We start from the raw sequence: 11,759 nt of genomic DNA on the forward strand, positions 1-11,759 counted from the left end.
CCGGGCCGCCGCCGCCTTTGTGCGCGGCCACGATGCAACAAAGCGCGGCGGCTGCCCGGGGTCGCGGTGGCGGCGGCGGCGGCGGCGCGGGCTCCCTCCCCTTCGCCCTCGCCCGCGCCCTCCCGGCCTCCCGCGTCCCGGGCTGGGGGCGTCGCCGCTGCTGGGGCGCACAGCCCAGAGTTGGCACGGCCCGCGCGCCCCGCGCCAACCCGGCCTCCCGCGCCCTCCCTCGCGCTCCCTCGCGGAAGGGATTTTTTTCCCCCTTTTCCTCTGCCCGCCATCTTTCGGAGGGGGAACGAGGGAGGACGCGGAGGGGAAGGTGCGCGGCGGCGTCCCGGGCCCGCCGTGCGCCCCGGCGCCACTTTCCCGGAGCCCGCCCGCCCTGGCCGCCGGCCCCTCGGGGCTCGCGCTGGGGGCCCGGCGCCGCCGCCGGGGTGGGGGGCGAGACCAGGCCTGGGCCCAACTCGGAGTGGCGCGGGGGCAGCCTCTTTCCAGAGTTAGGGCCCCGGCGCTGACTTTGAGCCCCTTCGAGTTGCTGGGTCGTTGCAGCCGGGCCAGGAGGAGACCCAGTTCCCGTTTTCAAATCAGCCCGAAAAGCGTTTAATCCAGGCGAGGGCGACTTGGAGCGGGAGGAGCGGGGTGCTTCCCCTCCTTTCCCCTCGGGTGGGCACCGGGGGGACCATGGCCCAAGCCCGTCGGGGAGGAATGCCCGCCAGGCAAACCTCCAACGTCTCCATGGCCCTGCTGGGTTCCCGGGTGAATAAAGCTGGGGGCCTTGGCAGGGGGAGTTATCTCTCCACCGGTTGCTCCTATGGGGGCAGGGCTGGCGTGGAGGCCTTGGGCGGCCTCCTTTCTCTCTGGGCCCAGGGACAATTTTGGAAAGATGGAAGCTGGGACACAGAATGGGGTTGGGACGGGTTCCTCCTGGGAGTTCCCTCTGTTGGGCCCATTCCCTGAGTGTCCCTCGACCCTTCATTTTGGCTGAAAGCTTTCCGCCCAGAGGTGGGGAACTTGTGCCTCTCCCTTGTTGGTTAACTTGGTTATGGGCTGCAAACTTAGGAGGGTGGGTATTGTGTATCTGTAGGCAGACTAACGGGCTGGAGGAGCAGAAGGAAAGCGAGGGAAGGAATCGCCCTGGCTGCTCATTATGCTCCCCAACCCCGCTGGGGACGGAGAAGGGAGTTTCGTCGGCTGTCTCCCTTACTCCTCCTTTTAAGATAGGGGTTCTTTTCCTGGGGCCATGGAGTGGCCCAGCGAGGTCCTCGAGTCTACAGAAGGTGGCCTGGCCTGGCGTTTCTTGGGGGGAGTGGTTTTCCTTTAAAGTAGTCAAGAAAAAGTCTGAATCTGTGCAAAGGGGGGGCTCAGTCCTCAGGAGTTAGGGACCTCTTTCTCTCCTTCCAGGGGCCCTTCCCAGCAGTCCTGAGTGTGGCCTCTCATTTGCAAATAAAGCTCTGTGTCTGCCCTTTTCTGTCTTGAGGCCTTGATGTGTGCTGGTGGTTACAGATCAGGAAAGATAGGGCACAAGCTGTTGTGGGGCGGGAGGGACAGGAGGTGACGCCTGGAGGCGAGGGGCACGTCTCTCTGGCCTTTCTGGAGACCTGGTGGGAGGGGGCATGCCTCCGCCCCTGGGCATCTGGAAGCTGGCCTCCCAGCAGCTCCTCTGGGGCCTCCATCCAGCCCCAGCCCTGCCGTGGGACATCCGGGGAGGAGGGATTTATGATGCTTTCTCCGGGTGGACATTCGGCACCGTTTTGATTTTTTGTTTTGTTTTTAGGAAGTAGAGTAATTGATCTCCTTCAGCAGCAGCTCACTCGTGCTTTGGGAGCGAGCTTTGCGTAAAGGATGGAATCGTAAACACTCTGCTCCCACCTTTGACTCACGGGCAGTCCTGGGCAGAAAGTGAAAGTGGGGGGGGGGGGGCGCCGTCCAGCCTGGCGCAGGGCTGCAGCCCGCGGCTCCTTCCTGTGCCCTCTTCCTGCAGGCCGGCGAGTTGCCAGGCACCAGAGCCCTGCGCCCAGCAAGTGGTGAGGTGCACGGCCACTTCCTGGTTCTAGGTGGCGGGAGCTTTCTTTGGGCGCACGGGCCCCCAGAGTGGAGCGGTTGGCACAGGACTAACAGGACCCTGCCTCTGTGCCCGGCCACAGTGTCTCTTTGGCTTTCTGCCCACCCCTGGTGGCCCTCTTCTTCTGGGGAGAGCCGTATTCCCTCTGTGGATCCGCAGGAAGCTGGGGTCGGGCCAGGGGTGGGGGCCCACCAGGCGGCGGCTGCTGCCCAGAACGTGCCGGAAGCCACTCTGCAGCTCGTCACTTTGGGGGGCCGGTTCAGGCAGCCGGCTCAGCAGTGTGGCTGGGCAGGGAGCCCGGTCCGCCTTTTTCCCCTCCCCAGCTGACCTTTGAACTATACCCAGTGGGACCCCAAAGGCCCCGTGTCCCTTGCATCAGCAGGCCGGGAGCCAGTTGAAGTGTTCTTTGTTTCGCAAGGAGACGTGAGCACATCGTGGCAGAAAGCGGCACCCTGCTCGCCGCAGACTTGCGTTTGGGAACCTGGGGGGCCCCGGCCCCTTGCATCTTCTTGGGAGCGCTTCTTCCCTCCCATCTGAGGCTTAGCCCTTTTGTCTGGGCAGGAGAGACTGGCTGCCTGGTGTGTTCGGGTCAGGGGACACCGGTCACGTCCAGGTGCCCAGGTGGTGGCTGGCATGGCCAGGAAGCACTGTGGCGCTTGCAGTCCTGCCCCGGTGCCGGTGCTCCTGCCATCTGAGAAGCTTGGGGGCTCTTAAAGGCAGAGTGTCACGTTTCAGGATCATTCACACGGTGGTGGTTTACATTAGAAGTCTGGCTCCCGGATGCCTGTACACAGTGCAGGTGATGGGGACCTGCGTGTGGCCGGAGGCCTTCGGCTCTGCCGTCTTGGTGCTGTGGATGAGTGTGTGTTTCTTTTGCCAGCTTTTAGCTATTCTAGAGTTAGAATTGACCTCCTTTTTAGGGCCTCCATGACCTCCAGTGCCAGCCAGCTGAGAAATGCAGTTTGGAGGAAGGCCCCTCCCTCCTTGCCACAGGCCCCAGGACTTATGGGGGACCTTGTCCGATGCTAACGAGGTGTTTGGGAGTACTTTCCCGGCTCTTTGAAAAATGTCACCTGGAGTGCGGTGACAGTTTGGGTGTCCCTCATCCATTTTCTCTGCGTGTGATTGAAGTCAGGCTTGGTGGTAGGCGTGGGGGTACCATGTCCCAGGAGCCGGGACTCTGGGACGCTGATCGAGGGAAGCCCCAGGACTCGGAGGTGGGAGTATCCTCCCTGCTGGCGTCGTCCTAGTGGCCGCTGCCCACAGGCAGGAACATGCTCGCAGTTCTGTGTGTCCGGGCCCTTGTACAGGTTACTAGGAGGAGGAGGACCCATTTCAAGTCTGTGACCGAGAGCTCAGGGGATGCCTCCCCTGGGCAGTGACTGTGACTGGAGGGTGTCACAGGGGGCAGTGTGGGCATAAGGGGCAGAAAGAGTGGTAGGGGCCCCAGGAAGGGGCGCTCCCTCGGCTCTAGCCGTCTGCTTGCCCTCCGCCCCCCATGTCGGCTGGGCGCTTGCGGTGCCAGCCCAGTGCCAGGGCCTGGGCGTTAGAGCCTGGGCTCCGAAGGCTGTGGGCTCACAGATAAGGCGGCGTGCACCCCTCTGTGTAGCCCTGTCTCAGCTGCCTGCAGGTGGCCCTGGCTCCGCCAGTGGTGGGGTTGGGGTTAGGGACGCAGGCGACCATGTGACTGTCCTCAGGGCTGGGATGACAGAGCCCCTGCTCCTCCAGGCCTGTCAGGAGAGGCTGAAGCAGCTGGGGGGGGGGGGGGAGTTCGGGCCACGTGCTGCCCTGGGGCCGTGGCGACACCAGCACTGAGCTGTGATGTCAGGGGGCGCCAGGGCTGTGCTGGTTTGTCACATGGCGCCCATCTGAGCCTGGCGTGGTCCCCGTCAGCCCATCGAAGAGGAGAGATGTTCCCGTCTCCCTGGGATCGATCCCACCAGAGCCCGAGGCCTGCGCCCCACACCAGCTAGACCCGCCAGAGTCTTGTTCGAGAACGTGGTGGGGTGGGCGGAGCCGCGGGCCTGCTGAATCGCGGTGCTCATGGGGCCAGGCCTCCCACATCCACACGTGTGCAGGATCCCCTGCCCTCTGGTGTCCTCAGGGAGACTGACTGACCCAGAGAGGATGGGCCTCCCATCCCCCATCCAGGCCCAAGTGTGGATGCCAGTCCCTCTGGCCTTCTCACGGTGTCCCCTGGGGACCGTTTCCTTTGAGCTGTGGGTCAGCCATGGAAGATGTCATTCGGGGCAGCCTGTGGCCTGGCCGTGGGGGTGCCCTGCAGGGGTGCCGGTGGGTGTTGCTGGGAGTCTCCCAAGGAATGCCACCAGGCAGCTGGCAGGCCGGAACGCAGTGTTCCCAGGGTGTGTAGCTCCCCCAACCCCCGGGCTTCACACCCCTTCAGAGGCATCCCTGGTGCCCTGTTTGTGTTCTCTCCTGGGCTAGGAGGGGAGCGGTCACGGTTGAGACACCTGCGAGGACAGAGCCTTGCCGAGGTGAGGGGGCGCGACGGGCCTGGCTCCCCACGCGTGAGCCCTGCTTGGCTGGGCTGGAGGCGTCTCCTGCGCTGGGTTCTCAGGTCTGAGTTGGGGTCGATGTTTGGGTAAGAATGGAGCCTTCAGAGTTTGGCTTCCCCACGGAGAGGGCGATGACGTTAGCAAACACGGGGTTGAGGAAGCGTGAGGTGGGCTGGGGGCTGGGGCCCCGCAGGTGGTGTGTGTGCAGAGCCCAGAGGATCCAGTGGCGCGTGAGACCGTGTGCAGGCTGGACCTGGGGCCCTGTGACCTGGGGACCAAAGACCCGGTGGATGGCCCGCACGTTGGATGGGACCGGGCCGGCGGGGGGCAGGTCCCTGGCGGCTGGGCGGCTGGTGTGACCTAGACGTTTCAGGCTCAGGGCCCGGCTGGGGCTGTGCGGCTCTCTGCCTGGGCAGGGTGTGGCAGGCCAGATGGGCCAGGCGGGCGGTGGGCCCAGCCTGCCCGTCCGCTCCCCGGGGGTCCCCACCCCTGGCCCCACAGGAGGAGGCAGTTGGCTCCGTCTGTCACGGAAGCCAACCCTGGCCTCACGGATCCTGTTTCCCGAGACCTGGACGGCCAGCCCCGGGGCGCCCGCTGGTCAGCATGAGCCCCGTGGAGGCTTGACCGGCCGCCTGGGGGCGGAGGTGCCCCCACTCTGGGGCAGTACATAGCTTGCGGTCCGCTGGGTGGGTAGGACGGTTCTGGGAGGCGGAGGCAGGGAGTCTGGTGTGGGGTGCCTGGCCTTGTTCACGGCCCGCCCCTGCCTTTCTGGCTGGCGAGGTTGTGCCCCTTAGCCTCTGAGCGTCTGTCCCCACCTGGAAGATGGAGCTCACGTGGCCCCCGCCGATGCCGTGCTGGGCGGTGGGGGGGGACTGCAAGGAGTCCGGGACTGGAGCGTGGCAGTGGGGGAGCCCCGCACAAGCACAGATACCCCCAGGGACACAGAGAGAGAGAGTGAGCCCACCCGCACCCACCTCAGGAGGCTGAGTTTTTGAGGAGCGCCTACGGTGCTGGGGGGAGCAGTGGATCTGAGCGGGACAAGGCGGGCCCTGCCCCAGGTCCCCCGCCCCAGCCCTGACTGGGGACTTCCTCCTACCTCCGATCACCCCTCTCGGTGGCAGCGTCGGTCAGGGGCCTCCTCTCCCCCAGGACGTGCTGTAGTCTCCTTCCAGATGCCCCTGAGGTGCCCCCCACACTGGGAGCCTCCTGAGGACCTCCCCTGACACCTCCCTTCTGCAGTCCAGGCCCCCCCGGAGTTGTGCAGCCTTGCCCCATCCTCTCCCTTCCTCACGGCCCCTCGAAGCTCCCTTTGAGAGCTGGGTCTCCCCGACCCAGGCCCAAATAAGGGCTCCTCGCTCTGGGCCAGGCCAGCCTGGAAATGCCCCCCAGCCATGTCGGCCCTGCGCCCTCCGAGCCTCACCCCCACCCCGACCGGGGGTCTGGAGGTGCATCTCTCTATGGCCTTGGTCTCGGCCGGCCGGGAGCGTCCAGCTCTGCCCACCTCAGGTGCTGCCTTGGGTGCCACCTGTGGCTCGGGGGCAGGATGTCCCCTCCGCGCTGGGGAGGGTTGCTGCGCCTGCTGCCCCATCACGGGGGTGTTTCCGCAGTGGCGACTGGGCAGAGGCCCCCAGTCCTCATTTGTCTAGGGACCCTGAATAAGGTCTTCCCTGATGTTCCCCGTGGGCCGAGCGAGCTTCCGGGTGGATGTTTGCATTTTCTCCAGGTTTCTAGTTCCCCACGGAGGAGGGAGTCCCAGAGGCTGAGTCCAGGCCCTTGGGATGGGGTGGGGAGGTGGCCCGCAGCCTGCCGCTGCCTCCCACTGACCCCCCAGCGTACGACACAGAGCCCCTCACTGTGGGGCGTGTGTGGCCCCGGTGGCTGGGTTGGCCAGGCAGTGTCCCCGCCCTCCTGCCAGCTGCCCACCTCAGAAAGCCTCCTCGGGGTCTCGCCAGGACTCTGGGTCTCCGGCTCTCACTTGTGTTTGAGGGTTTCTGTGGTTTGTCTGAGTTTCCGCCCTGGGCAGTTTCAGATCCTCTTGTGTCAAAGGCGGCTCGTCTGCACTTTGACCTTCACCCGGTTTGCACGTGCTGCCTTCCTGGCTTGGCGGGTGTCCCCCCGGGAAGTGGGGAAGGTTGTCTGAGCCTCAGTCTTCCCCTCTGAGAAACTGGGCTCCATCCCTGCCCAGCGGTGCCTCGCCCAGAGCGGGCACTCGGCGAGGGCTTCCTGGCCATCCCTGGAAGGAGTGCCGCTTCCCTGCTGGCCGTGGCCGTGTTGGGAGCCCCGGCTCCGTGACCCTGACCGGGAGGGCTGCCCGCCCCAGGGGGTGTTGTCTGCCGTATATAGCTTTCTGGAGTGCAGCGGCGGCTGGCGGGTGCGTGGCGAGCGCCGTGCTCTGACAGTCCCCAGCTCCCAGGCTGGAGGCCCCCTGGCCACCGGGAGGCTTCACGGTGAAATTCACGGCTCCCGCGGTACGGGGCCTCCAGACCTTTAGGCTCACGTGCTAGGAGAATGGCTTCGAGCCAGCTGGCGTTAGGCGGGCCGGTGGGCTCTGACGTCAGCGAACTGGAGCTGTACGTTTTTGCTCGTGTGTGTGGACCCCCGAAGACGTGAGCCCTGGGGGCAGCTGGGGGTGCCGGGCAGACCTTGCAGCTCCCAGGTTTTACCGGTCCGTGTCTGGTCTCCAGGTGCTGAGCTCTCTCTGGCCCCTGCACTTGCCCGGCCCAGGCACGGGGTCCTCTTCCCACCCGGGTGAGTGGGGAGCAAGGTTGTGTTCCCCTGATCTCCTGGCTGCTGTGAAGGCGTAGGGGATGTAGGGCCCTCGAACGCCCAAGGGAAAGTGGGGCTCGCCCTCTTCCTTCTGAGGCCGTGGCAGCTTTCGGTGCAGATGAAGCAGAGGGCCCGTGCGTGGCCCCCAGGCGTGCTCGGTCCCTGCTCTGTCCTGTCTCCCCCAGACCCCAGCTCCTTTTCGGGCCCCACCCCCACTGTCTGGACTCGAGCTCCGGACATGTCTCCTTCAGAAGACTTTGCGTCCCTGTCTCTAAAGCATGATGGCTCTAGAAAACAGAACCGCAGCACCCGTCGCCCGGGGCGTTAACATCGGCTCCGAAAGATCAAACACAGTCGCAGTCGGTGTCCCTCCGCTCCCTTTCCCCGCGGGCGTCTCTGCAGACTGCCTGACCGCTGGGGTCGGGGCCCGCTGCCGCCCACCGGCCCTCACCCACCCGTGGTTGCCGGACCCAGTGCAGCAGCCCAGGCCTGTCCCCCTCTGTGAGGCGTGCTGGAGTCCCAGGCTGGGCCGGGGCTGGGCCGCCACCCTTTCGCGGGGCCACCATCGGCTCCACCTCGGACCCTGGAAACTCCAGGGATAGAGCTTTCCCCCTAAATCTTCTGCTGCAGAACCTGACCCTTGGCCGCAGAGCAAAGGGTGTGATCTTTATTTATCCTTAGGGTGAAAATTCCTGTGTTTCCTTGCGGAATAGTATGTTTGATTGGGACGTTATTCCAGGCTCTGGGGTGGGGGGTGTGTGTGAGAGACACCCCCCACCCCCAGAACGGTGGGCTCCCTTGGTTCTGAAACCCGACACACTCAATCCGGACACGCCTGGCTCCCAGGAGAGGAGGAGATGAGCAGCGTCAGACGCCAGCCCGTCCCGCCAGGTCTCTGCCACAGGCAGGCGTGGTGGTGGCAGGGCCTTCCTGCTTACGTCCTGAGCCGGGCCGGTGCTGGAGCCGGGGCGAGGTCAGGTGTCCTTGGGGCTCTCAGGCTGTCTGCAGCGGCAGGGGTGTCCCTGGGGGCCTTGGTTACCCAAGAGGCCGTGCGTGGTGTGAAGCTCTGAGCTGGCCTTGGCCCCCATTAGCTCGAGTGCCCTGGGCCTCAGTTTTCCCTTCTGTGACCAGCAGTACGTGTTGCCATAGGCTGATGGGGGAGCCCCAGAAAATGGGGTCCCAGCTGGGCTTTTTCTCTTCCTTCTGTGACCCCTCATCTTGGTGTCCCCCACCCAGCCACAACAGGGTTGGGCCACAAGATGGGGCCAGACCCTTTTGGGGCCCCAGAATGCCTTTATTTTCCTCATGATTTGGGGGACCTGGGGTGTCCCAGTAGGGACTCCCTCAAAGAGTAGGTTCTGGAGGTCCTTGCCAGTGGACGCAGCAGGCCCCTGTGACAGCTTTCTGTCTGTCCTCCTGTCCGTCCCCAGCCGGTGCAGCTGGCCCGTCCGTGGGCCAGCCTCCTGCCTGGGCGTTTCTCCCCAGCCTGCCATGGCCAAGGTGCAGGGTAGGGGTCCCATGTTCCCGCACAGGACCCAAGCCCAGGTGGGCCCACCTGGAGACGCAGGGCAGGTGAGAGCAGCGGTGCTGCGGGAGCCTGCCTGCCTCTCTGGCGGGAAGCTGCCCCGCGTGGCCGGCCTTCACATGCAGTTGGGAGGACATTGAGGGGCTGGTCCTGCTCCGCTGGGACACGGAGGCGAGGTGGAAGGCTGAGTTTATCGGAGGCGGACCTGTGTTAATTACCTGTCCCATGTGTGACCTCACTGTGCCTGCAGAGTGCCTGCACGTGGGCGTAGAGACACCCTCAGGTTCTGGTCCCAGACCCGTGGCTGTGCCGTGTCCCCTCCCTAGGTGACTTGGGAACCAGGACAGCTCCTTTCCTTACAGCCCAGCATGCTGGTGTCACCCAGCTCCCTGGCCTGTACATGCTTGGGGCTGCAAGGCCGCGGCACCCGCATCTCTGTCCTTGGGGTTGGGCTGGGAGCACTCGATGGGGGACAGCGGTGCCGGAGGTGAGCGGTGAGGGGAGCTGAGTTCAGAACCCTCCTGTGACAGGCCCAGTGGCTGCTCCTGGCCGTCCTCTGTACGGCCCTCCTTGCCAGGTGTCCTTGATGTTGGTGTGGTGACAGCAGAACCGTCTCCCTTCTTCAGCTCCCTGCCCTCGCTCCCCGGCACCGTGGCTTATGTCCCCCAGCGCCTGTGTGGGCTCAGGAAGTACCCCAAGGGGCAGGAGCCTTGGCATTGTCACGTGAGTGGGCACGGTCACTCTGACCTCCGGTCGCACGAGCGTCTCAGCACCAGCGGGGGTGACGGGCTCGTGGCCGTGACCAACCACTCAACATGTTTTTTGTTTTTGCCGTGTCTGCTCCCTCCAGCCTGACCCCGGAGGGCAGCAGAGAGGGCCGGGCCAAGGATGTTGGGGCGATCACACGGGTGCCAGACACGCTGCAGGGAGAGGCTGTTCCTGAGGACACTAAAGGATCCTGGGCCGCTCTGGGCATCTGGGGGGACGAGTGGACCCCTGGGACCTGGTGCCGCATGACTCCACGCAGCTGTACCTCACACCGTTTTGAACTCCATGTCGCGTCGCACTCTGTCCCTGACTTTCAGTTCCTGGCTGACCCTGCGGGAGGGCTGGCTAGTGGTATCTTCAAGTTCTAATTTCTTTCTGGAACCGCATTTGCTTCCCGGTCTCAGAGTGCAGCCCTGAGCCGACCCGGACGAGGGAGGCTGAGGGGCAGCTGTGTGAATCCGCGTGCCGCTGGGCCGGGAGCCGTGGCTGGCCTGCCTTGTTCCCGTATTGTCTCTGTGCTTTGCGCTGACAGGTGGGCTCTGTCCGGGCCATCCGGCCTTGGCCAACTGGACCCCTGGGGCGGGCAGCGTTGCTGACTGCAAGTCCCTCCTTCGGGCTCATGGTGGTCCTAGGATCTCCCCTTTAGGGAGCACACTGGGCCGCTCAGCCATCCCCCGACCCTCAGGTGGCGTCCCTAGACCCTGGAGGAAGGGAAGCAGAAGCCCTTGGGCAGGTGCACGGTCGGGCAGGTCTGATTTGTGCTTCAGCCGGTTTTCAAAGTGGGAGTAACTTTGCACTCTCTCCCTGTTGCGAACACGATGTGCGTCTTCAGAAATGCACGCGGAGGGGAGAGCCCCTGTCCTCGTGGGCCGGTGTGCGTGGCGGTGGGCTTGGTGCCTGCAGGCCCCCACGAGGCCCTTTTCCGTCCTCTGCCTGCCCCGGGGCTTCCCAGGGCGGCCTGTGGCTCTCCTGTGTGCTCGGCATCTTCTGTGATACCGTGTCCGGCCTGGAGAAGCGCCCGGGGAAACAAGGCAAAGCCAGGCTTACGCTATTGCTCTGCTCGCGGGGACCTGCCCTCCTGCTGTCCTTGGGGCAGAAGGGACTGACCCCCAGGCCTGGTCCCCCCGAAGGGTGATGGTGTGCGCGCTCCCGCCCGGCCATGCCCACTCACTCACTCTGCCTGATACCCTAGAGGGGACAGGGTGACCTGTGCCGTTTTCTGTCCCGGGGAGCCTCGCTGAGTCCTCCTCCCTCGCTGGGGCGGCTCGCGGGGGTCAAGCTCGGGGGGTATCGGGCCCCAGCTCTCTGACGGTCCCCTTGCTGGTCTCCTCACAAGAGGTGGGTCCTGGCACCAGGGGTGGCCAGGGAGCCCCCAACCTCTTACACTCTGGCTGCCCTTCCTCCCTGCCGTGGAGCTGGTACCTGGGCTGCCTGTCGCTGTGAGAGGCAGAGGACTGGACGCCACCACCCCAAGGGGACACCACGAGCCGAGTGGAGTCCGAACGTGGAGGGTGTCCTGCCCTGCATCAGTGGAGCGTTTGCAGGAAGAGTGCAGGCTCCTCGCCGTGCACAGGCCCGCAGAGCGTGGGCACATGGATGCTGGTGGGTGCTTGGCCTGTTCTGCACATGTCCCCTCTGGGCCTCACGGACTCTGCTGGGGAGGATGATGTCAGGCTGGAGCCAGGCTTCCCTTCGGGCCACTATGGAAGGACTCCTGTGCCTGTGCCTCCAGGGAGCACGTGCCAACGCTGGGCGCTCTGCTTGGAGCTCCAGCAGTGGGGTCTAGGAATCCCTGGAAGTGCTGGGCAGTGGGGGGGAGGTGCGGGTAGGCCTGGTGTGCCACGGAGTCCAGGAGGCCCCCTCCAGGCGCCTGGCTCAGGGTCTGGCAGCTGCTGTGCTGCCCTGGGCACGTACCTCACAGTGGGGTTGGGGGAGGTGCTCCCGTTTGTGGCCGGAGCTGGAGGAGGGAGGCCCTGAGGCAGCCTCAAGTCCTGGTGGCCACCCGAGCCTGTCCCTGCACTGAGCATGCCTGTCCGACCTCGTGCTTGGAGGAGGCCGGCCTGTACCTTGGCCCGTGACCGCTCCCCCCTCCCATCGTGTTTGTTTAGGCCCTGGCTGCACT

The sequence above is a fragment of the Enhydra lutris genome, unplaced genomic scaffold (assembly GCF_002288905.1).
Source record: "Enhydra lutris kenyoni isolate GAN:26980312 unplaced genomic scaffold, ASM228890v2 scaffoldscaffold13, whole genome shotgun sequence".
Classification (NCBI taxonomy): domain Eukaryota; kingdom Metazoa; phylum Chordata; class Mammalia; order Carnivora; family Mustelidae; genus Enhydra; species Enhydra lutris.